This window comes from Ambystoma mexicanum, chromosome 5q (assembly GCF_040938575.1).
Source record: "Ambystoma mexicanum isolate Mex_15411 chromosome 5q, UKY_AmexF1_1, whole genome shotgun sequence".
In the NCBI taxonomy this organism is placed as follows: domain Eukaryota; kingdom Metazoa; phylum Chordata; class Amphibia; order Caudata; family Ambystomatidae; genus Ambystoma; species Ambystoma mexicanum.
The window spans coordinates 614,694,203-614,721,415 of record NC_090933.1 but is presented as its reverse complement, the minus strand read 5'-3'; positions in this window follow the sequence as shown (position 1 = coordinate 614,721,415).

The following is a 27,213-nucleotide window of genomic DNA, read 5'->3' as shown; positions in this document are numbered from 1 at the left end:
CTGAAAGGCAGATGGAGCAACTACAGCAGGCAACAGACTCCATTTGCCAATCACACAGGGAGGACATGTTGGCGTCCAACAGGGACAGACGGGCGGCACTGGAGACTCTACGCCAATCAATATCAATAGTGTCCCAGGGCCACAGGGAAGCCCTGAGGGTAGAACTCCATCACCTCAGGGAGACTCTTGTTGACCTTGAGACTTCCACTAACTTGAGCACAGAACAGCAGCTGGAGCGGCTCACACGTTCGCTCTCAGCTGAGATGCAGGCAACTCGGGAGGAGATCCGGGCATCACATCAGGTGCTGCATGGGGATCTCTGCACTATAATCCTCCAGAACGAGACCTTCCACACCCGCATGCTTGCTGCCATGGAGGACCATACCAGGGCTTTGCGTGGGCTGCCTCCCAAAGCACCACCACCTCCTGTGGCAGCAGCAGAGGGTGTTCAGAGCGACAGCAGCAGTTCTCCCACATTGGCATAGCCGTGCAGGCCATGAGCCCATGGAGGTGTTTTTTTTTCCCAACATCCACACAGGCGGCTGTTGGTGCGCACCCTGTCCTCGGACCTCTTGGGTGGCCTGTCCCCCCCCCCCGGCCTCCACATGGCCATTTTTGATTTTTGATTATTTTGTTTTGATTATTGTTTGACAGTGTGTTGCCTTGTGTGGCTCCCGTGGGCATCCACTGTATTCCGGCTGGGCACATGCAAGCTTGTCCTGAGTTTGGGTTCGATGCTTGGGTTAGTGAGACACACACCCCTCCTGCTTCCCGTTTCCATGGGCTTGCAAAGGGTGTGACCAAGTGAAAGTGATGTACACAGTGATGTTGGGCTCCCATGAGCTGTATGGGTAGTCTGTAGTCAATACTGTGTAGACATTCCTTGTGTATATTGTTGTTGTATTGTACACTGCATGTTGTAATTATGTATGCTTCTGCTTCCATGTCTCCCTCTAAATTTGCAGGTTCATTCCTCATGTCTTCACAAGGCCGTCTACTTTGGAGATGGAGTTCATGTTGTATGCAGTACACAGACAAGTTTTGAAGCCTGCAAGACTACAGTTGGAAGGGGGCGATGTGGTGGCATATTCAGGTTGTAAGACTACGACTACTTTAACTTAGTACTGTCATGTTTTAGTTATGTTTGAGCTTGTGTAGCTGCATTCTATTGTTGGTAAGTATTTGGTCATGTGTGTTGTTAGTTCAACATTACTGGGAGCATATTGTGTGTGGCCAGTTTCCATTAGGGACACTGTACTTTGTGACACTTGTGTCAGGTTTTCGGGATTGCTTTGTTTGCTCTCACATAGCATGACATGCCATGGTGTGTTGGGTGGCGGTGCTGGGGATGGGTTGGGTGACATGGCACTGGTCTCATGTTGTATTTTGCAAGGGGGTAATGCATTTAGCAGCATATGTGTCTTTTGATGACACAGCATTGGTGGTGTTTCTGTAGGTAGGGATGCACACATTGTGACACTTCCAGGTGACCAATCTCAGGCTGGTATGGTTGTGACAGTTGACTGTCCCTTATGTCATCATCGATTGTCAGCTGGTATGTGGCAGGGCTGTGTGCACTCCACAGGGGTGTGATTCTAAGTGAAGTAATTAGCCACCAGCTGCGTTCGGGCTGCCTCACCCCGTGCCCTTTCCCCTCCCATGCACAGCGGGCGTGCATGTGGTTGGGGATGTGGGGGCACCACCATGTCCACCGGCAGGCCCCGGCGTGTTGCAACGTTTTGCAGGACACATGTTGTCACTATTATCCTGCACACTACTGGGGGAGCGTATACCAGCTGCCCGCCAGAACGGTCAAGGGAGCGAAAGCGTGACTTGAGCACTCCGAATGTGCGCTCCACTATGCCCCGGGTTGCAATATGGGCTGTGTTATATCTTACCTCGGGTGGCGTGGAGGGGTTACGAATTGGCGTCATCATGTGGGTGCTCAGAGGGTAGGCACTGTCCCCTGGGGAGGTGGTGATGGGTATCATTAGTAGGGTTGTGACATTACTCAGTATCTGGCATGCATGCATGTGCTGTGGCATTTATACTCACCAAGCAGCCATGTATCGCCATGCCGCCCAGCTTCTAGGTCCCGGTTTAGGGTTGACATTCTGTAAATGAAACTGTCGTGGGTGGACCCTGGATAGTTGGCATATACTGAGGTGATGATTCCCTTGGCATCACATACTACCTGCACGTTGATGGAATGCCAGTGCTTGCAGTTTCTATAGATGTGCTCTGATGCCCTGGGGGGACGTAGAGCCACATGGGTGCAATCAATGGCACCTAGGACTTTGGGGAATTGTGCCACCCCATAGAAATTCTGGACGGCAGCCTGCCTTTCTGCAGGTGTTCTGGGCAGGTATATGTGCCTGTGGACTGATGGGCGTGCGGTCATGATGGCCAAGACCTGGTGTAGGCAGCGTGACTGCGTGGCCTGTGACACCCCCCCCCCCGACTATGGCACTTGTCCGCTGAAATGATCCGGTGGCCAAAAAGTGCAGTACATTGAGGACCTTCTCCAGGGGGCTGAGTGCTTGAGAGCAGAGGGTGGGTGATGTGAGGTCATCCTCCCACTCACTGACCAGGTCGAGTATTATGTGAGGTAGAAACCTGTACCTCCCATACACCTGGTCATCAGGCATCCCAAAAAGGCTGGTTCTGGGAGTGAAAATTCTGGGCCTGACTATCCTCCTCCTCCTCCTGCGGTATCCCACGACCACTGCTGCTAGGAACGGTATGTTCATCCTGGCGCCTGAGCTTGCTTGTTGTTTGCGCGCACTTTTATGCTGCCCGGGTCCACGTACGCCTGCTTCCTGCACTGCTGGGGGGTGGGGGTGCTGGGGGACATGAGTGGGGGCCTGCTGGCAGGTGCCCCTCAGTGCTGGGGGTGGGGGTGCAAGGGGACATAAGTGGGGGCCTGCTGGCAAGTGCCCTGCACTGCTGGGGGGTGGGGGTGCAAGGGGACATGAGTGGGATATGAGTGGGGGCCTGCTGGCAGGTGCCCCTGACTGCTGGGGGGTGGGGGTGCAAGGGGACATGAGTGGGGGCCTGCTGGCAGGTGCCCTGCACTGCTGGGGGGTGGTGACATGATGCCTACCTCCAAGGAGCCGAGTCCGACCCAGCAACCCCAGAGGCAGGCATCATTCCCCCCAGGGAAGTGCCAGCGGGCCCAAGCTGGGGCCCTTTGGACACAGTCCTGGCGCCTTAGGCACCAGGCTCATAAAGCTAGACATGTGTTCAAGTGTTTCAATGTGCACTTACCTGATGCAGACCATGCTGCTACATCCAGGCCCTCTTGAGGCCTGAATGGAACTACTTTACCTGTGGGACTACTTTCCACCTGGGTGTGGTCGGGGAAGGATACATACCTGATCGGTGGAAGGATACATACCTGGAACTTCTTCCAAAGCTATTTAAACCACGCCCGATCAGCAACTCTTGCTTCGCGTTGTTCTGCTCCTCGCAGCTGGACGCTCACCGTGTCAGCTCCTGCATATGGACTTCAGCCACGCCTGTCAGCATCCTGGGTCACCTGCAAAGGGAGATAAGAGAGAATTGGGGAGAAAGAAGACCTTACCTGCTAAAGCTGTATCACGGAGACATCACACCGACGATCCTGAAAGGGAAGACATCATTTTTAAAAGCATTTCGTTTCGATCGCTGCAGCGCTGCATTTCACTCACCTTTCCTGGGCACCTCCATCTTCAGCAGCGATCAACCGGATCCGCAGCCACTTCCCAGTGCCTAGAGAGAAAAAGACAAGAACACAAGGTGAGAGAAGGAAGGGAAGAGGAAAAGCTCAGTTTCCTTCTAAGACTTACCAGTTGGGTCATTCCCATTTCATTTCGGGTCCTGCCGCTTCCTGGCATTCCGGACCCCGGCCCCTATGGGGAAAAAAGACAAAGACATTGAATGAGCGAATGCAAAGACATTACCCGAACGCTCATCCAGAACTTACCTGTCATTTATTGGAACTGCACGTTTCACTTCGGGTCGGCGCCATATCTCCGGCATTCCGAACCCCGGCCCCTAAGGGGAAAAAGACATAAGCGTTAGCGCTTGCTGCAATAAGACAATGAACATTATTATTAAGCTTGAACTTTTGAACTTGCAACAGAACTCTTATAGCGCCTTACCTGAATAGTCAAGTTTATTTGAACTTCCATCTAACCTCAATCCAGTGAAGTAACTGGGTTTCAACGCGCCCCTGCATCAGAAGCAGGATGGAGAACTCATCCTTCCAGACCCTAAGGGAAATATTCCTACGAGCCAGAGAAGCCAGAGTAGAGGGGCCCTACCTGTCCATCTTCAGAGTCCTGCGCTTCACCATTGAAGAAGCATCAGCACTCGAAGCCAGACCTGCGCCTCCGTGGGAATCAGGTGAGCGTGACAGAACGCGAAGCCTACCCACAATTTCCCACCCGGGCGCTATGGAGACTTCCGAGACAGATCAGCTGGCCCAGCTTTTGGGAGAATTACGGGCAGAAGTGCACTCAGCCCGCCAGGCGACTAACGCTCTCAAAAGAGAACTGATCCTATCCAAGGAAAGAACAGATGACCTGGCCAAAAGGTTATTGCAGGGCACACTCCTTTACCTAATTCCGGAGGTACTTCCACATCAATGGGTTTGAATAACCCAGTACAAATCAATCTACCTGGACACATGCCTTTGGCCCCGCCTGAACGTTTTACGGGGGATCCCAAGAAATATGCCGTCTTTATGAACCAATGTCGTTTACACTTTCTATGCAGACCTGGGGCCTTCCCTAACGACCAGACCAAGGTAGCCTTTATACTATCTTACCTCAGTGGCAGTGCTGCCGATTGGTCTATTCCATTGGTAAATCAGGATGATCCCATTCTCCAGAATTTTCAGGGTTTCCAGGCCAGCATGGAAAGATTGTTTGCTCGACACTCTCAAGGACAGGCCCTTGATAACGAACTGCTATCCTTACGACAAGGTAATCAGGATCTCCTGTCCTACGTTGCCACCTTTAATAGACTGGTTGTGGAAACTGGATGGCCAGAAAACAAAAGGATCACATTGTTTCATCGAGGCCTGCGTGGAGAGCTTAAGGATGTTCTAGCTCAGATAGTAGATCCACCCCAGGTCTGCACAGACTACATAGACTTGGTGGTTCAACTTGATCACAGACTTCAAAATAGAAAAGCAGATCAATTCAAGTACGAAACCCGAGTACCGATCAAAACCCACGCCAACTTCAAGAGTACCGACGTATCCGAACCTATGCAAATCGGCGGTGTTAAAGGACCATTAACGCAGAAGGAACGAGAGAGAAGACGGCAAATGCAACTTTGTCTGTATTGCGGGACTTCCGGTCACTTTCTTCGAAATTGTCCGGTTAAACCACCTAAGAAGGTGGTTGGAGCCACTGATAACGATTTATTGACACCTGATTCGGGAAACGACCTAGCCCGACAAGCGTAGGGGTCCGCTTGCCGAGCTTGAAAACAGATTCTTTGACCTCGCATTTTGTCATGCCAATGGTGCTCGTGGACCCAAAACAGCCTCAGCAGTTGCATGCTATAAAAGCATACATCGACAGTGGAGCTATTGGAAATTACATAGACCGTGAATTGGCTTCCAGGATTAAGCTCCCTCTCCGCCCGAAAGTAACCCAAGATGTCATTACTACAGTAGATGGAACCGGAATAGCCTCAGGACCTGTAACGCATTCCACTGTTGAAATGACACTGGTGGGTCAGGATGGACATAGGGAAACAATCGTGTTTGATGTGATCAAGGCCCCACAATTTCAAGTAATTCTTGGAATTCCTTGGTTAGAAACACATAATCCCAGAATTGACTGGCGAGCAAAGAAGATAAGTTTTCCTGATTGTGAACCAACTTGTTATCCAAGAAATCCAGTTATGGGTCTAGCCTCAGCAACTTCCACCCCTGTACAGCTACCGTCAGAATACCAAGAATTCCAAGACGTTTTTCAGAAGGAACAGGCTAACACGTTACCTCCCCATCGGTCTTATGATTGCCAAATCGATCTGGTACCCAATGCTCAACTACCTTGTAGTAGGATTTGTGCTCTTACGGAACCTGAGAACCTGCATTTGCGTCAGTATTTAGATCAGTACCTAGCCAATGGTTTTATTCGCCCGTCCAAGTCTCCTGTCTCCTCAGCTTTGTTCTTCGTGCCGAAAAAAGAGGGCGACCTTAGAACATGTATAGACTATCGCGCCCTAAATCAAATAACGATTAAGAATCGTTATCCTCTGCCCCTGATCCCTGAGCTTATCGACCAGGTGAAAGACGCTTGTGTGTACACCAAGTTAGATCTTCGAGGAGCTTATCACCTGGTACGTATAAAAGAAGGCGACGAATGGAAGACTGCATTCCGCACCAAATTTGGGCTCTTTGAATATCAGGTGATGCCCTTCGGTTTGTGCAATGCACCTGCCGCCTTTCAGTACTTTATGAATGATGTTCTTCGGGAACTTATCGATGTCTGTGTCATTGTTTGTTTATATTGACGACATCCTGGTGTACTCTTCTTCAGAATCCGATCACAGAAAACATGTTAGGGCAGTTCTTGAGAAATTGCGCCAGCACAGACTATTTGCAAAGCTCGAAAAATGCGTTTTTCATACCACAGAAGTTGAGTTTCTCGGATTCATCCTGACACCACAAGGAGTCCGAATGGACTCGCGAAAGGTGGGCGCCATCCTCAAATGGCCATCTCCTAGCTCGGTGAAGGGAGTTCAGAGCATGCTCGGCTTCGCCAATTTCTATCGAAGATTCATCCCGGAATTATCCCGAACAGTCCAACCCATCACAGCTCTCCTAAAGAAAAACAAACGCTTTGAATGGACTCTTGAGGCCGAACAAGCATTTCAGGACCTGAAAACCAAATTCACCTCTGCACCTGTATTAAAGCACCCGCACCCAGATCTCCCTTATATTGTGGAAACCGACGCATCCAGTTCCGCCATGGGAGCTGTCCTGTTGCAAAGAGACCCATAAACTAATCAACTACACCGAGTGGCCTTTTGGTCCAGGAAATTTTCTCCTCCTGAAATCAACTACGCAATTACCGACAAAGAGTTACTGGCTATTAAATCTGCTTTCAAGGCTTGGCGTCACTACCTTCTCGGGGCAAGACACACCATCACCGTAATTACGGACCACAGAAATTTACAGTATTTAAAGACGGCCAAAGCTCAATCTTCACGACAACTCCGATGGGCTCTATTCTTTGCGGAATTTGATTTTGTAATTACCTATCGCCCTGGCTGCAAGAATGGTAAAGCGGACGCCTTATCCCGGATTGGCATGGAAGAACCCAATTCGAGTTTAGAACCTGTGCCAATCATACCTGAACAAAGAATCTTAGGCCTAACTTCATTGCAAACTATTGAGGACATCCAAACGCAAGTAAAACAACTTCTAGACTCTTCAGTCTTACTGGAATGGAGTCAAAAAGGTCCTCATTACACCGTTAAGGATGATTTACCCTACTTCCAGGAGCGGTTGTTTCTGCCAAGTAAAGAATTGCAAGAACTTGTTATTGCCCATCATCATGAATCATTAATGGAAGGACACCCTGGTATCGCTAAAAAGGAGGAAAAAATCAAACGCCACTTCTGGTGGCCTTCTTGGAGAAAAGACATAAAGTCTTTTGTATTGTCTTGCAGAATTTGCGCCCAAAACAAGGGTCAAAAGAAAAGGCCAGCCGGCCTACTTCAACCCTTGGATATTCCACCGGCACCATGGCACACCTTGTCAATGGACTTTATAACTGACCTGCCTCCTTGTGCTGGTTACAACACTATTCTTGTAATTGTGGATCTATTCTCCAAAATGGCCCACTTTATCCCTTTTAAAAGGTTTGCCTTCAGCTTCCACCTTGGCCAAGGAATTTCTGGAGAATATAGTTCGCATACTTGGTTTCCCTTCCATATTAATCTCGGATCATGGAAGTCAATTTATCTCCCATTTTTGGAAGAAGTGTTGCCAACTAGCACAAATAGATGTGCGGTTATCCACCAGCCACCAGCCACCACCCCCAGACCGACGGACAAACCGAGAGAACCAATCAGACTCTCGAGCAATATCTTCGGTGCATGTTACACCAATCCGAGTTAAATTGGAAAGACATCCTTTGGATCGCAGAATATGCATACAACAATTCAGTGCATTCTGGAACCGAACAAACTCCTTTTTATACTTTGTATGGTCACCATCCTCGGACCTCTGACCTAGATCCACCTCTGACCCTGGAAATGCCCGCAGTAAATCATTTGCATTCCACAATAACCCGAGCCTTCAAAGAAGCTGCAACTCATTTACAGCAAGCCAAGAAAAAGTATAGAGAAAACGCTGATTTGCACCGAAGTAAAACTCCTCCTTACCAAGTAGGAGACCAGGTATGGCTAGCAACTAAACATTTACCCCTCAAGGGCCCGCGAACCTTCAATCCCAGATTCCTAGGACCTTATCCCATCAAGGCTATAATCAATCCCGTGGCCTTTAAACTGGATTTACCGTCCAACATGCATATTCATCCAGTTTTTCATGCATCACTTTTGAAGCCAGTACAACCAGGGACCCGACTGTCCAAGCCTCCAGACCCAGTTCAAATTGGAGGGGAATTAGAATTCGAAGTTAAAGATATTTTAGACTCCAAGGTGTTAAAGTCAAAACTCTTCTATCTTGTTGACTGGAAGGGATATGGACCTCAGGAGAGATCGTGAGAGCCTAGTAACCATGTTCACGCACCTCGATTAATACAAAGGTTCCACCGGAGATTTCCAAACAAGCCAAGACCCCCGGAGGGAACAACCTTGGGAGGGGCCTTGAGGGGGGTACTGTCATGATGCCTACCTCCAAGGAGCCGAGTCCGACCCAGCAACCCCAGAGGCAGGCATCATTCCCCCCAGGGAAGTGCCAGCGGACCCAAGCTGGGGCCCTTTGGACACAGTCCTGGCGCCTTAGGCGCCAGGCTCATGTTGGACCCCTGTCCTGGCTCCTTAGGCGCCAGGCTCATAAAGCTAGACATGTGTTCAAGTGTTTCAATGTGCACTTACCTGATGCAGACCATGCTGCTACATCCAGGCCCTCTTGAGGCCTGAATGGAACTACTTTACCTGTGGGACTACTTTCCACCTGGGTGTGGTCGGGGAAGGATACATACCTGATCGGTGGAAGGATACATACCTGGAACTTCTTCCAAAGCTATTTAAACCACGCCCGATCAGCAACTCTTGCTTCGCGTTGTTCTGCTCCTCGCAGCTGGACGCTCACCGTGTCAGCTCCTGCATCTGGACTTCAGCCACGCCTGTCAGCATCCTGGGTCACCTGCAAAGGGAGATAAGAGAGAATTGGGGAGAAAGAAGACCTTACCTGCTAAAGCTGTATCACGGAGACATCACACCGACGATCCTGAAAGGGAAGACATCATTTTTAAAAGCATTTCGTTTCGATCGCTGCAGCGCTGCATTTCACTCACCTTTCCTGGGCACCTCCATCTTCAGCAGCGATCATCCGGATCCGCAGCCACTTCCCAGTGCCTAGAGAGAAAAAGACAAGAACACAAGGTGAGAGAAGGAAGGGAATAGGAAAAGCTCAGTTTCCTTCTAAGACTTACCAGTTGGGTCATTCCCATTTCATTTCGGGTCCTGCCGCTTCCTGGCATTCCGGACCCCGGCCCCTATGGGGAAAAAAGACAAAGACATTGAATGAGCGAATGCAAAGACATTACCCGAACGCTCATCCAGAACTTACCTGTCATTTATTGGAACTGCACGTTTCACTTTGGGTCGGCGCCATATCTCCGGCATTCCGAACCCCGGCCCCTAAGGGGAAAAAGACATAAGCGTTAGCGCTTGCTGCAATAAGACAATGAACATTATTATTAAGCTTGAACTTTTGAACTTTCAACAGAACTCTTACAGCGCCTTACCTGAATAGTCAAGTTTATTTGAACTTCCATCTAACCTCAATCCAGTGAAGTAACTGGGTTTCAACGCACCCCTGCATCAGAAGCAGGATGGAGAACTCATCCTTCCAGACCCTAAGGGGAATATTCGTACAAGCTAGAGAAGCCAGAGTAGAGGGGCCCTACCTGTCCATCTTCAGAGTCCTGCACTTCACCATTGAAGAAGCATCAGCACTCGAAGCCAGACCTGCGCCTCCGTGGGAATCAGGTGAGCGTGACAGGTGGGGGTGCAAGGGGACATGAGTGGGGGCCTGCTGGCAGGTGCCCCTGACTGCTGGGGGGTGGTATGCTGGGGCACATGAGTGGGGGCCTGCTGGCAGGTGCCCTGCACTGCTGGGGATGGGGGTGCTGGGGGGACATGAGTGGGGGCCTGCTGGCAGGTGCCCTGCACTGCTGGGGGGTGGGGGGCTGGGGGACATGAGTGGGGGCCTGCTGCCAGGTGCCCTGCACTGCTGGGGGGTGGGGGTGCTGGGGGACATGAGTGGGGGCCTGCTGGCAGGTGCCCCTGACTGCTGGGGGGTGGGGGTGCTGGGGGACATGAGTGGGGGCCTGCTGGCAGGTGCCCTGCACTGCTGGGGCGTGGGGGTGCTGGGGGACATGAGTAGAGGCCTGCTGGCAGGTGCCCTGCACTGCTGGGGGGTGGGGGTGCTGGGGGACGTGTGTAGGACATGAGTGGGGGCCTGCTGGCAGGTGCCCCTGATTGCTGGGGGTGCAAGGGGACATGAGTGGGACATCAGTGGGGGCCTGCTGGCAGGTGCCCCTCAGTGCTGGGGGTGGGGGTGCAAGGGGACATGAGTGGGGGCCTGCTTGCAGGTGCCCCTCAGTGCTGGGGGGTGGGGGTGCAAGGGAACATGAGTGGGGGCCTGCTGGCAGGTGCCCTGCACTGCTGGGGGAGGGGTGGGGGTGCAAGGGGACATGAGTGGGACATGAGTGGGGGCCTGCTGGCAGGTGCCCTGCACTGCTGGGGGGTGGGGGTGCAAGGGGACATGAGTGAGACATGAGTGGGGGCCTGCTGGCAGGTGCCCTGCACTGCTGGGGGGTGGGGGTGCAAGGGGACATGAGTGGGACATGAGTGGGGGCCTGCTGGCAGGTGCCCTGCACTGCTGGGGGGTGGGGGTGCAAGGGGACATGAGTGGGGGCCTGCTGGCAGGTGCCCCTGATTGCTGGGGGGTGGGGGTGCAAGGGGACATGAGTGGAGGCCTGCTGGCAGGTGCCCCTCAGTGCTGGGGGGTGGGGGTGCAAGGGGACATGGGTGGGGGCCTGCTGGCAGGTGCCCTGCACTGCTAGGGGGTGGGGGTGCAAGGGGACATCAGTGGGACATGAGTGGGGGCCTGCTGGCAGGTGCCCCTGACTGCTGGGGGGTGGGGGTGCAAGGGGACATGTGTGGGGGCCTGCTGGCAGGTGCCCTGCACTGCTGGGGGGTGGGGGTGCAAGGAAACATGAGTGGGGGCCTGCTGGCAGGTGCCCCTCAGTGTTGGGGGTGGGGGTGGAGGGGGTCATGTGTTGGTGATCAGTAGTGCAAGCTGACATGTGGCTTGGCTGGGGGGCATGCCCATGGTGGATGGGCTGCCTGCGGGACATGGCCAGGGGTGCAGGGTAGTCTCTGTGGTGTGGGCTGCCTGCAGGGGCCTTGGAGGGTGTAGAGGGAACACCTGGGAGGACCCACACTGCCAATTCACGTGTAGGACTCCCCTGCACCCCAGATATACACGTACCCCACTCGCATAGGGCCTGTTGCGTGTGAAACTTCCCGCGCACCCCCGAAATACATGTACCCCGCTCGCCCAAGGCCAATCGCGTGTAAAACTTCCCGCGAACCCCAGATTTACACGTACCCAGGCCAATCACGTGTGAAACTTCACGCGAACCCCAGGAATACACGCACCCCACTCGCACAGGGCCTATCGCGTGTGAGACTTCCTGCAAACCCCAGATTCACACGTACCCAGGCCAATCGCATGTGCAACTTCACACGAACCCCAGGAATATACGCACCCCACTCGCACAGGGCCTATCGCGTGTGAAACTTCCTGCGCACCCCCGAAATACACACACACGCTATTTTTGACATAGCGGGTGTCCGTGTTTGTCGCGTACCCCTTTGCACATCATTTGTCCTAGAGGGCCACAGTATGGGACAATCATCAGAGCTGTATATACGTGCTTTTTGTTAGCACACATTTTGGCGCACATTTTTTTCATGCGCAGGGACGCTACCGCCTGCCTTCATGTGGCGGACATGTTTAGGCCTGTGTGCGTCTTCGCCCGTGCGCTGGTTTTCCCTATTCGATTCCATTAATACGTGTTGTAGGCGAGCGTGTGGGCGTTCCGCACACTTGCCTCCTGTACTTCCCCCGTGACGCCCACATTTTCACGCGTTGTTCCCCATTCCGTGTGTCACGCCCCGTGTTACGTCTACTTTTGTTATGTGCGCCGCGCTATATGCGCTTTCGCTGTGGTCGTAGCGCATGCCGTTAGATGACCTGTGCGCCGGCGTGCGCCGGCGTGCGCCACGCAGATTTTCAGCGCACATCCCAGATTTTACCTGCGCACGGACTTCCATGAATCGATGTGCGCGGGTTTTGCGGCGATTTTCGCACTTGCACTGCGATTTTCGCACTTGCACTGCGATTCGCACGGTTTCGCACGCTTGCGCAGGAATTTTCAGCGCACATTAATTCCATGAATCGGGCTGTAAATCTGTTAAATAACACTGACTGGTATGCTGATACTTATATAGTTCTCTTGATGATGACGAGAATGAATCTGGAATCATTCAGTGTTAAACTTTTCTATAATATTTTGTTTTTTAAAATGGTCATGTTTGCGAATGTGATTGGTGTACTTATCAAGTCTGTTTTATAAAATGAGATTATTTTAGTTCATGTTAAGAAATGGAAACGAAAGCGTTCAAATGCAGAAATTAAAGAGTTGGCACAAATCCCAGATTCACCCCTTAACCAGTGTGTGTAATGCTGGTCATCTAATGTAACCTTGTATTGCCTAGCCTCTCGAAATTGCCAGTCCCTAAACCTTTCAAATTTGTCAGCCCTTCAGAGAGATTTTCTTCTCAGGGTATGATCTTCAAAACAGCCTCCACTGTCCCCACTTGCACAGGGCCTCTCGCGTGTGAGACTTCCCGCGAACCCCAGAATCACACGTACCCAGGCCAATCGCATGTGCAACTTCACGCGAACCCCAGGAATATACGCACCCCACTCGCACAGGGCCTATTGCGTGTGAAACTTCCCGCGAACCCCAGATTTAAACGCACCCTGCTCGCCCAAGGCCAATCGCGTGTGAAACTTCCTGTGCACCCCCGAAATACACGCACACGCTATTTTTGACACAGCGGGTGTCCGTGTATGTCGCGTACCCCTTTGCACATCATTTGTCCTAGAGGGCCACAGTATGGGACAATCATCAGAGCTGCATATACATGCTTTTTGTTAGCGCACATTTTGGCGCACATTTTTTTCATGCGCAGGGACGCTACCGCCTGCCTTCATGTGGCGGACGTGTTTAGGCCTGTGTGCTTCTTCGCCTGTGCGCTGGTTTGCCCTATTCGATTCCATTAATACATGTTGTAGGCGAGCGTGTGGGCGTTCAGCGCACTTGCCTCCTGTACTTCCCCGTGACACCCACATTTTCACGCGTTGTTCCCCATTCCGCGTGTCACGCCCCGTGTTACGCCTACTTTTGTTATGTGCGCCGCGCTATATGTGCTTTCGCTGTGGCCGTAGCGCATGCCGTTAGATGACCTGTGCGCCGGCATGCGCCACGCAGATTTTCAGCGCACATCCCAGATTTTACTTGCGCACGGACTTCCATGAATCGATGTGCGCGGGTTTTGCGGCGATTTTCGCACTTGCACTGCGATTTTCGCACTTGCACTGCGATTCGCACGGTTTCACACGCTTGCGCAGGAATTTTCAGCGCACATTAATTCCATGAATCGGGCTGTAAATCTGTTAAACAACACTGACTGGTATGCTGATACTTATATAGTTCTCTTGATGATGACGAGAATGAATCTGGAATCATTCAGTGTTAAACTTTTCTATAATATTTTGTTTTTTAAAATGGTCATGTTTGCGAATGTGATTGGTGTACTTATCAAGTCCGTTTTATAAAATGAGATTATTTTAGTTCATGTTAAGAAATGGAAACGAAAGCGTTCAAATGCAGAAATTAAAGAGTTGGCACAAATCCCAGATTCACCCCTTAACCAGTGTGTGTAATGCTGGTCATCTAATGTAACCTTGTATTGCCTAGCCTCTCGAAATTGCCAGTCCCTAAACCTTTCAAATTTGTCAGCCCTTCAGAGAGATTTTCTTCTCAGGGTATGATCTTCAAAACAGCCTCCACTGTCCCCACTCGCACAGGGCCTCTCGCGTGTCAGACTTCCCGCGAACCCCAGAATCACACGTACCCAGGCCAATCGCATGTGCAACTTCACGCGAACCCCAGGAATATACGCACCCCACTCGCACAGGGCCTATCGCGTGTGAAACTTCCCGCGAACCCCAGATTTAAACGCACCCTGCTCGCCCAAGGCCAATCGCGTGTGAAACTTCCTGTGCACCCCCGAAATACACGCACACGCTATTTTTGACACAGCGGGTGTCCGTGTATGTCGCGTACCCTTTTGCACATCATTTGTCCTAGAGGGCCACAGTATGGGACAATCATCAGAGCTGCATATACATGCTTTTTGTTAGCGCACATTTTGGCGCACATTTTTTTCATGCGCAGGGACGCTACCGCCTGCCTTCATGTGGCGGACGTGTTTAGGCCTGTGTGCTTCTTCGCCCGTGCGCTGGTTTGCCCTATTCGATTCCATTAATACGTGTTGTAGGCGAGCGTGTGGGCGTTCAGCGCACTTGCCTCCTGTACTTCCCCGTGACACCCACATTTTCACGCGTTGTTCCCCATTCCGCGTGTCACGCCCCGTGTTACGCCTACTTTTGTTATGTGCGCCGCGCTATATGTGCTTTCGCTGTGGCCGTAGCGCATGCCGTTAGATGACCTGTGCGCCGGCGTGCGCCACGCAGATTTTCAGCGCACATCCCAGATTTTACTCGCGCACGGACTTCCATGAATCGATGTGCGCGGGTTTTGCGGCGATTTTTGCACTTGCACTGCGATTTTCACACTTGCACTGCGATTCGCACGGTTTCGCACGCTTGCGCGGGAATTTTCAGCGCACATTAATTCCATGAATCGGGGTGTAAATCTGTTAAATAACACTGACTGGTATGCTGATACTTATATAGTTCTCTTGATGATGGCGAGAATGAATCTAGAAACATTCAGTGTTACACTTTTCTATAATATTTTGTTTTTTAAAATGGTCATGTTTGCGAATGTGATTGGTGTACTTATCAAGTCCGTTTTATAAAATGAGATTATTTTAGTTCATGTTAAGAAATGGAAACGAAAACGTTCAAATGCAGAAATTAAAGAGTTGGCACAAATCCCAGATTCACCCCTTAACCAGTGTGTGTAATGCTGGTCATCTAATGTAACCTTGTATTGCCTAGCCTCTCGAAATTGCCAGTCCCTAAACCTTTCAAATTTGTCAGCCCTTCAGAGAGATTTTCTTCTCAGGGTATGATCTTCAAAACAGCCTCACTCATGGTTTCACTGGCTATAGTGTTGCTTTCACTATAACAGTGAGCATTGATATATTGCACACCACAGGCACTTGTTCCCTTGATCTCACATGGCAACACTATTTGAAAGCCATTTCCTACTTCTAATCTCAGTCTGTCTGCAAAAGGCCACATTCCTGGTAGCTTTCAATCTACATCCACTATCCATTCTATGGTATGTGTAGCTTTCTCCTTCCTACCAATTGGTCTCCTCTATCAGTGCTTGAACACCTTTGCGTTCTGTGAGGTAGCAAATGTGAGTTCTCTGTCTGTTATGGGTTACATGTACCTTTTACATACAGTCCTGCATTAATCCTGCAGACTGCATACCTTCCTGGATTCTATTGATAAAAAGTTTCCTGTATCTATGCTAGAACAGAAGTAACCTCTTCGTAGTCTGATAATGTTGGCCTTCAAATGGTAATTGTTTATCATTCTCATTAGAGCACGAATGAAGAGGGAAAGTGGACTTAAAGGGAGTAAACATGCTTATTTCTAATGCTGTGAGGCAACATATCAACCTATGGGTTGTGAATGTGCGGGGGGTGGGGGGGAGGGGCGTGCAGATATTCTTGATCACTTAATTCCTTTGGTTTGGTGGATAAACGTGGAACCATGAAACTGGCTACTAACAACTGTGCCGTGAAGCTGGGTAACCTTTTTCAGTTACGTGTATTTTCATCGTGGCTTATGCCCAGTTGCTTACTTCATTACTTCATGACAGCCATTGCGTCAATGGGAGTGGACGTTTTATTTTTCTCTCGGGCAGTGCTTCTGAGCAGAGAGGGTCTTGCAGTGGTTATGCGCGAAGGTGCATTTATTTAGAACTTCATCAGTGCATGTACTTATAAGCAGATCCTTAAATATACTGATGAAGCTGGAATGTGCTCTTGTTCACAAAGTGGGAATAATGTATGGTAAACATGCAGACTTCCAGCCTAAAATGTTACCTTTCAGGGAGAATTGTGCATGTGCAGAGGTGTTCTCATATTGTTCCTTGTCAGGTGGTGTGGCTCATTGGTTCCATGTAATAATGTCCCCTCAAAAATAGCGCCATGCAAAAATGTCACTGAAAAATGGCAGTTTTTTGTGGGGACATTATTGCATGGAACATGCGGGGGACACCCCCGCAATCCCCAAACCCTTTTTTAATTTATTTTTAATTTATTTTTTAATTTATGTTTTTGCTGCCCCTGTCCCCATATATATGGTCACCCATATAATATCGCCACAACCTTTTCCCGGCGATATTATGTACGGCGACCATATATATGGGGGTAATATTACCTGATACCGGCTCATTCACTTATCGTATTTTCTTTGTGTTCTGGGACTTGTCGTACTTAGGTATTCATTCGCTTAGTTAATAATGGGCACAAATGTAGATCCACTCCGGCCACATTTGGGGACTATTCTTCCAGCTCTTAGTCCAAAGACAGTCATTCCACCTGCATTGCTCCCCCCCTTATGTCTATTGGCCGGTTAGTTACCTACAAGAGAGTAGGGTGCTGTGAGAGGATATGCTCCATTGTAGCATCCTTTACTGTCGTGGGGTTCGATTCTCCCCAGCTGATTGTCATCTTACAATACAGGCAGTACAGGATGAAACCACATTTTTCTCTTTGTGCCTGCCTAGATGGGGGAATACTCACATGGCTACCACCACCACGCCAATAACAAGATATAATGGTGGTGGGATAAAGGCCCTTGTTATGGATGACACCACCAGTACAGTATGCAGGGCGGGCAAAATGTGCCTGGGCAAGCTGAGAGGGGTGGGTGCATGATGGCTTCTTGGGTCAGTGTGACCAGCCAAAGCATGTGTGCCCTATGTGGAACCCATAGACACTCCTGCAATGCAGTCCCCAATGCTTGAGTGTGCTGTGGAAAAGGGGTCACTGGAAGCTGACATTCACACAGTGGGACAAGTCAGATCATATTTCTGTTTCATATGCTTGTGCATTGCCTGTTTCCCAAAGAGAAACCCTTATTTGGGGTAACCTGCTTGCATATGTTGTATATTACACTGCCTTTCTGCCCCACACTGTCCTTCCCTACAGTAAGCTAATGGGGTCCTGGGCCTATGACGAAATGGGCACTGTCTGGCCCTGGTGTTTGATGTATCCTGTTTCGCCTGAAACTCAGTAAGAGAGGCATGTGTCTGCCTGCAGCCCTCTGCAAGAGCAGCCACAGATACAGAGCCTCCAGTCTCTTCCTCCTCCACTTGTTGATGTTCTTTTCCCTCCAGCTTCATGATATGCCCTCTCTTCTCATTCGTCTGCGAGCAGCCCACAACCTCTACATCAACTTCTCCCTGCCTTACGCCCATCTCCATTCAAACCGAGTTGATTAAGACATTGTCCATCAATCAGGCTAGTGTATTTACAACAACTAGTATGTCCTCCTCCTGCATTAAGTCAACTACTGCCACTCAGGCCTCCCCCTGTCACAACTACCATTGGAAGAAGAACTAACTCTACTGGCCCTCTCTCCTATACCGCTGCCTCCAGCATCTCCTTCTCCAACAGTAGGAAACACTAGATTTTAGCCCTGCCTTCTCCTCCTCTGCTTCCTCCGCCTGAGAGGCAAACCCTCTTTTGTCAGCCCTGACTATTCTCCTCTCCCTAGAACTCTCTCACCACAGGCAACACCTGCAGTGGTTGTGGGCGACTGGCCCCTTTCGCCATAAGCCCAGTAGACACACCATAATCCTCAAAGACATGGCAATGAACATCCCCGTGCTCAGAGAACTGAAAGAGGAGAATTGAAACCTCCTCTTTCTCCTCCGAATTTCCCTCGAATACACAGTCATGCCCTGCTTCAGCATTTCATTTATTTTGGAAGAAAGGGTGAGCATGAGACAAAAAGGGGGCCTAATAAACATACAAACAGACAAAAGGTCGCAAATCGGGATAAAAACGCACTAGAATATAATGCACTGGCAAGCTAAGATCACAAAACCATTTTTAAATCCACCAACCTTCTCTAAAACACAAGTTGTGGGCTTGTTCGGTACACCCCTGTTCCTACAGCCTGAAAAAACCCACAAAAAGAAAATGAAAGTGATCTGCTCCTTTAATATCATAAGCAAAATTCCCAGAGTACTCCAAATCTAGCTCGGAGATTTGGTGATACTGATTGGCCTGCCAAACAGAAACCCGTCCACCCAGACCCATTTCATGGGTCCAGCAGGAACAGTTATTGGCTACCAGCAAGTTCTATGGAATCCTTTGGTAAAACAGAATTCAGAGAGATGTTTTCCCTTTGAGCAACGTGCAAGGCTGATCAGTAAGGAACCGCATAGCTTAATTTTGTAAAAATTGTATTTTCCTTTTAAACACCGTCATAAGGCCTGCTGTTTCACTCCCAACATTATGCACCAATGTTCAGTTTCCCTTTAGCTAACATTACACCTTTACAACTCTGAGGTTCCAAGCACCTTCTCCCACGGTTTTCTTTTGCTTCCAATCTATTTTTGTGATTTCGCCATATTTTATATTAGGTTTTTATCATTCACACCACGCACAGCTGGCATTTCCATGGTCTCCTGGCACTCTGGTGGATCAGAAAAGGAAAGAGGGATTGGGATGCTCACTTCGTGGGATGGGGAGGGAGAGCGCAACTGAGCTTTGTTGTGCTGTTGGTAGCTTCAGTTTGGAAAACACGGTCACACTGTGTTTGGTTTGCTTTTAGTTGGTAACTGTTTAGCAGTGTTTTGTTATATGAGTGTTTATGGGGTTGTTTGCGCGTCTGTGATTTAGTTTTCTGTAGTATGTTGACTTGACTTGAGTGGTGAAGAGTTGGTGCAGTTTGTGTTGGTTTCAAGTTTCTGCTGTTTTAGAGGTATGTGTGTGTGTCATGTTTGGCAGTTTAGGGTGAGTATGTCCGATACTGGAAAGTATTCCAGGGGGTTGAAAGGATATAAAAAGTGTTATCATTCCATACCCTTATCATGTGCCGACTTCACCCCAAGCCCAAAACTCGTGTGTGGGCCAATTACACTTGTAACAGCACTCCTCTCACGGGCTTTAATGCCACAACAGAGCCTTATTGAACTGTACTTTAGTCAGCTGGAGATGTTGGATTTTCTTGTTATCTAAATTACAGTGTGAAGTCGCAAAGTGGCAGCGTGGATGTAGATTCTGGAAATAGTGATCTTTGCCACATGAGCCCCTTTGGCTTTTCTGTAGACATTCTTTGGCATGCCGTTCCACTAAGCTTTACACTGGGTGTAACAGGATGATCTGGCAAGGACAACCTTAATTCAGGACTCCACTGGTAATCTTCGTAAATTTACGAGTGAAGGGCAATAATCTATGTATTTTACCATTCTTCCAGATAGCCCATACATGGGTTACAGAATCAGCGCTATTTTTAATATGTTCGCTTGTTGGATGCACTCAGGTTTCTATCCTATTTCTCTTTCTAAGGTATTGCTTTGATCTTAAGCATTTGTAATCAGAACATGCCATCAATTTGGGATTGATCACAGGCCGAATTATTTCCTAAGAGAGACCTGCACTTACTCAAAGGGCCTCCTTTTATGAGTTCATGGGTCTTCACCAATATACAAGTAAGATTCTATTTGCGACTTCTCTCCCCAATACAGTGATGCATGGAGTTGGTAAACATAATATCTAATTTATTTAGGATTCTGGTACAATCTTTATATCAAAAGCCCCACCATCCGTCTGCTCCTCCCTCATTACCTCACATTGTTTTAGAGACATTCGGAACGCATCGCCATAACTCACAGGGATACCATACATCACATGAGCAGCCAGAAGTGCATGCCTTGTGATGTGGTACAACACTGAGGGGAGAGTTTGTGGAGGAGAGAGAGAGTTGTCAGGGAAACCTGTCTGAAACACATGAGGATATTTTTTAGCAGGACAAATATAGTTGTTTTGACACATTAGGGGATAAAAGTACGAACTAAATGGGTAAAGGCTGAATGGGTGCAGGTGGTAGACTTACTCCACACATTCCTTTACATAACCAGGTGTGTTAGATGTTCGCCTAGATCTGATGAATTCCTTCCTGACACATAATCAGGCATTTGTAATCTCTGTTGTGTCTCTTTGTTTCTTTCTTCGGGATGCTACCATTGTTTTATGGCGGATGCACCCTTTTCCTGCTCTTTTCCCTTTGTACTCCCGAGTGTTTATAGTCTGTGTAGTCTCTTGTTCTCTCTTTATTCTCTTAATATAATGCTCATGCTATTTGTATACCATAAGGTTGTAGTACGTAAAAAGGGTACTTCCACTTATTTATTTTTTATCGGGGGACCAGACTCAAGCGTGGAAGGGTATATGTAAATATCTATCTACGGGGGACTGGTTAACCCTCCCTTATCGTATTATTAGCATAAATGCTTGCACTTTTAGAATTACAAAACCGTTAGCTAACACTCGTGCTTACGGTGCAAGAGAAAAACGGAATCCTACAGAGCTAAAGTCGCTCACTCATTTTCTGAATAAAAGAAATCTTTATGTGTGTAGCAGTGTATATTGATGGTCTTACACATAGTTTTGTCAATCAACATAAAACATTACTCCACGTAATCACACAATATTGAGAGAACATAAATACTGGTAACAAATCACTACTGATACAATACTTGAATTGTGACTGGGAGTTAGTACATAAGTGATTCATACATTTTTTGGACACGTAAGAGAAAACTATTCCTACATATAGAATATCGTTTGTAGCTTTTTTTTCTTGTTTGTATAGTTTTAGGTATCTTATCAATTTTCAGGAGTACCGAACCAAGAAAAGCCTAGTGTGTTGTTTTCTTGTCCAAATTGTCGACACGTGTTTCAGCTCTTAAATCGTGTTATACTGTACACGTGTACATGATATGTGATTTTATAGAGCCATCTTCAGGACAAATAGAAAAAAATATTGTGGTGCAGGACAATTCAGATGATGACCCCACTCTTCATGTGATCTACAATACACAATAGATGTTACAGGGATTGGTTTCAGATTTCTCTTGTTTCATTAAAAGTCTATACTTATATTCAAGTAATCCATAGAAAAAGCACTACCTTCCATTAATGCAAGAAAAATAGAGAACTCGTGCGGGCGATCATTTCCAGTCGTGAGTGCTTGGTGTGCCCAATTTCTACTAGGTCCAGCAATGATACCAAAATGTTGTTCCATACTCTCCCATCCGTGGTCTTGATCACTCCATGATACATATTGATTAAATTGTAGGGGGCCAGACCAACTTTCTGCCTGTTTTTGCAATCAGTTTGGATGTTTAATGCAAACACAGTCTACCATTTTACATTCTTGTAGAGAGACTGCCTTGAGTTTGTCATATTTCTAATCCTGTGTCTTATCTCATCTAACCTCATGTCTGTCCAGGAAGCTCCTCCCATCCAAGAGGGACACACCCTGGTATTTGGTTTTCTACCTCTTAGTATTTCAAATGGTGACACTCCTATTGTCATTCGGGGAATAAATCTATGCACTGTGTCTGTGCTCATGACTGCTTGTTTCGAATCATTTCTCATGCATAGGGGTCCCCATACTCTATCTATCTATCTATCTATCTATCTACCTACCTATCTATCTATCTATCTATCTTTCTTTCTATCTATCTATGTTTATTTTTATCATCGCCGTTCCCCGACAGGCCTCAGAGTGCTCACGAAGACAGACAGACACCAAACAGACAAGCAATCAAGAAAACGGTCAGAGTGTTATTTTCCGGGAGCACAGAGTGGGGTGGAAGAGTTAGTTACACTGTTCCTCCATCAAACAACCAGGTCTTAAGCTGATTCTTAAATGTGTGGATGGCTCCACAATGTTGTAAGGAACACGGAACGGAATTCCAAATCATGGCTGCCCAAAAGTAAAATTGGTACTGCCATCTCTTTTAAGAAGTTGTTGGGTTTGATGCAAATCATAGTTGTTGTTTGATCGCAGATTTCTTCCAATAGGAGCTTTCTTTATTTCATCAATAAGATAGTTTGGCGCAGTACCCGCTAGGCATATGTAGACCAAAACTGCCCCTTTGAATTGTATTCTTTGTTCAACCGGGAGCCATTGAAGCTTCCTCATAGCTGTTGAGATCTTAGAGCGTCGGCTGAGCCCATTGACAACCCTGACAGATCCATTTTGAATAGTTTGCCATTTTGTTATATTAGATTTCTACATGCCCATTAGTAGACTATTACAATAGTGTAATTTAGAATTTATTATGGCACTGGCGATCACAGCAAGATTGTGCTCAGTCAGGTATGGATGGATTTGCCACAATAGGTTGGAATAAAAGGCACATGGAGATTTTAGGTAAGAAGCATGCCTCTTAAAGGAGAGATGTGAATCCATGAAGATTTCAAGTGTTTTTACATGATCAGATACTAAAATGCTGTTGTTATTGATTTTAAAGCTTTGGTATTGATCATCTAGTTTTTTTAGTCGCTGCGATGTACCAACTATCAGCAATTCCGTTTTAGCTTCATTAAGAGCCAATTAATTTGTTGCCATCCATTTTTGTATGGCATAGAACACCTCCTTGACTCTTTGGGCGTCCTTTTCATAGTTTCCAGATAGTATAAAAACAAACTGGGTGTCATCAGCGTAGTTCGTAAACCTGACACCCAGGGTTAGTAGCATATCGAACAGTAATTTGGAGAAGATATTAAGTAGAGGCGACAGACACAACCCCTGAGGGACACCACAGAGTAGTAATGTTTTAAGGGAGGTGAGATTTCCCTTGACATTGTCTTTTTGTTATTCATTTAAATCTTTCAACCATCATGCTAGTTCGATATAATGAGCTGATGCAGTGTTCTGTGCCATTCCTTCTCAGAAAGGTCTGCATTTCTCAAAGGACTATATGTACCCCATTGTTAGTCACTATTACTATGGTGTATCTCCCCCTCTTTACTCCTTAATTGCTGAGGGCTTTCCCTCCCACTGCTGAGACCTTTTTTGGACATTTAATCAATTGTAACTTTTCTGTTACACATGATATTCTGCACAAATTTGCACCCTTTTCTTCCCACATGTAGGCCGGTCATAACACCACCAAGGATTTGTGGTTTTCTGTAAGGGGGTTTGAGAAAATAACAAAAAAGTGACCACATTCTTTTCAGAAAATGGCAGTAAAAATGTTTTTCATAAGTTTACCTTCAATGAGAGGTAGGTGATTTTTCCCTTTTTTAGTTGATAGGACATGCTTGCACGGAATGGAAGAGTAGGGTAGGAAAGCTCAATGGGAACACAGAAACACATACATTTCTGAAAAAAACAAAATTCCAAGGTCAGGAAGGGGTCCTTTACATGGGTCAGGCAACAACTATGTACCTAAAATTCCCTTAGTTTGGGAAAAAATTGGAAAAGTGACAGAAAAAAGTATGCGCTAGACATGTTTGCACTTGTAAGGTAATGGCTTCCGTGAATATTGAGAAAAGCAATGCACCGCTACATTCCTCTGACTCTTCTAATTAGGAAATCACACATTTTTCTCGTAATGTTTCACAAAACAAGCATTACGACGAGCCATGGTACACAGAATTATTATGCTGACGGCCTAAACAGACGTAGTTAGCATTTCAAAATAACAAGAGCGAATGTGGTGAAAAATGGCAAGCATACATTTTTTGAAAGAGCACAGGCAGCCATTCTGAATGATAGGTGAATTGCGCAGGTTACAAAAGCATACAGTGCCTAAAGCAGCGACTAAATGTAGGTCAAATTTGGGAAATGAAAGGGTTGTGTAATCCAATGAGGATTATGAAAGGGTTGTGGGAATCCAACGAGGTCTCACTTGCGTGAATCGCGCAACCATTTATTGCCTACAAGGGCCAGCAAAATGTAGGGATAAAAACACAATTTTTATATATTGTTCACCGGGAAACCACCTAAACACGTGGGCAACAACACATGTCCTACCTTCAAACATGCCACGGGGAGTTCGAGAGCCCCAAATGGTAAAGCAGATTCAGGCAGACACAACGCGGCATTGCGGAAAACAACCGCGTTGTTTCTGCCTGAATCTGCTTTTCCATTTGGGGCTCTCGGGCTCCCGGGGAGCCCGAGAGCCCCAAATGGTAAAGCAGATTCAGGCAGACACAATGCGGCGTTGCGGAAAACAACCGCATTGTTTCTGCCTGAATCTGCTTTTCCATTTGGGGCTCTCGGGCTCCCCGGGAGCCCGAGAGCCCCAAATGGAAAAGCAGATTTAGGCAGACAAGGCAGCATTTAGCATTTCCCATTTGGGGCTCTCGCGCTCCCCAAGGGGAGCCCGAGAGCCCCAAATGGGAAATCAGCTGCAGGTAGAAACACTATGCGGCATGTAAACATAACCGCGTGTGTTTCTGCCTGCTGTGGCTTTCACTTTGGGTCTCCGGTGTTCCAGCACCGGAGACCCAAAGTGATAGCCACAGCAGGCAGAAACACACGCGGTTGTGTTGGAAAACGCTGCGGTTTTTCTTTCCAAGTTTCTGAGGAGCCTGAGAAACTTGGAAAGAAAAACTGCAGCGTTTTCCAACACAATAACGTTGTATTTATGTTTGCGGTCGCTTCAAAAGCGACCGCAAACATAAATACAACGTTTTTAAAGCTGCGGTTTTATTTCTAAGTTTTCCGGGCTCCTCCAGCCCGGAAAACTTAAAAAAAAAAACGCAGCTAGTGCTTATTTTTTGTAAAAAAAAATAAATAGCACTTACCGAGATTCAGCTGCAGCTTTCCTGCTCTGGTCTCCGGTCCGCGTCCTCCGAGTCCTGGCACTAATGAAGGGAAAGCCACCCAGGCGTAGACTTTGTTTACTACAGCTGGCTGGCTTTTCCTTCATTAGTGCCGCAAAAGCCAGCACAGGAGGGCCTCCATTTCACAAAATGGCTGCGCCCCTGTGCTTGCTTTTTCGAATTTTGAGCTTGAATAGCTCAACATTTTACATAGGAAGTTTTAAAACGGAGGATGCTAGTATTTTTTTTTATGTGGCCTATCTATTTTTTAAATAAAAATGTTTACTAGACCATTCCTTTAACACACAAATGTCTGGCTAACAAAGCCCCAAAATATCTAAACTGCAAATTCACCAAGATCCAATCAACTAGACACACTAGAACTGCCCATGTAAACCAAATACAAGTACCAAGATACAAACTAGAAAGAACAGGGGAAAAAAGTTTCCCAGTCTTAGCATCCAAACATTGGAACTCTCTGCCACCTAACATTAGAAATGAGACTTCCCACTGGACCTTCCGGGTAGCATCACAAGCATACCACATACATCTTTTCTTTCTATTCCACACCTCTGCCATGCTCTCTTTCCTATCCTCCATAGCTCACTAATGTAATTAAGTTGTATCATTATGTACATATTCAGAGAATTGTAAATGTAAATATTCCAAACACTGTATATTACTACTGTACATACTCTGATCAAGTTAACTTGAAACCGACTATCCTGCAATGATAAAATGTAAATTCTATATTAAGTTTAAGTGTGCTATCTTAATGTGTAAAATGTGTGCCCAGATAACTTTGGGTTAAGAGCGCTATATTAATAAATACAAATAAATAAAATAATAAAAGTTCTTCCCTCCAAAATTCCCTGGCAAAATTCCACTATTATCCCAACATACAAAAAAATGAGGGCGAGAGGACCTAGGGAATTATAGGCCAATATCATTGTTGGATGGTGTGGGGAAAGTACCAGAATTATTTATGAGCATCTTCAGGCATGGGTTGTTCAGGAAGAAGTAGTTGACCACCTTCAAGCAGGATTTTGTCCAAAAATAAGCACTATGGACCAGGTGTTCCATCTATAAGTAGTCATACAGAAATAAACGGTCCTGAGAAACATGAACTTATATTCTGTGTTTGTGGATCTCAGGACCGGATTTGACTGTCTATCGTGGGGAATACTGTGGTCTGTCTTGGCCAGAAGGGGGTACCCGCCAATCTCCTACAGATCATTGTACAACTCCATTCGAACAAGAAAGCTGCAGTGTGATGGGATCTGGGGGTGAATTGACAGATCCGTTTATGATGACCATAGGGGTGAGACAGGGATGCCTGCTTGCCCCATGTTTTTAATTTATATTGATGAAGTCTCCCGTCATGCCAGATCGAGATGCCTAGACCAACCCAAACTTGGGTCAGAAGCAATTCCAATGCACCTTTTTGCAGATGACGCCGTGCTCTTATCAATATCAGTAAAAGGGTTGGAGATTATACTCAGAGCTTTTGTGGAAAAATGTACTGAGCTCTAACTAGAGGTAAACACAGGGAAGACAAAATCCATAATTTTCTGGGCAAAATTTTAAAAGTTCACCAAAATTAAATTGAACGTTAATGGAACTGCCCTAGAACAAGTCAGATGTTTTGACTACCTGGGGTAAGATTTAATTACTACGGTAATTGGACATCCCAACTCGTTAAATCTAGCTCCCTGCTAGAAAAATACAGTGGGTCAATTTGGAGATTTATTCTTGCTCATGTCCGGGGGGCTATCACGCCTGCCCTCATAATATTCACTGCTCCGGCAAAATCTGCAGCATTGTATCGTGCAGCGATATGGGGACATGCAGCCGGCAGCAAATTGGGTCTGGCAG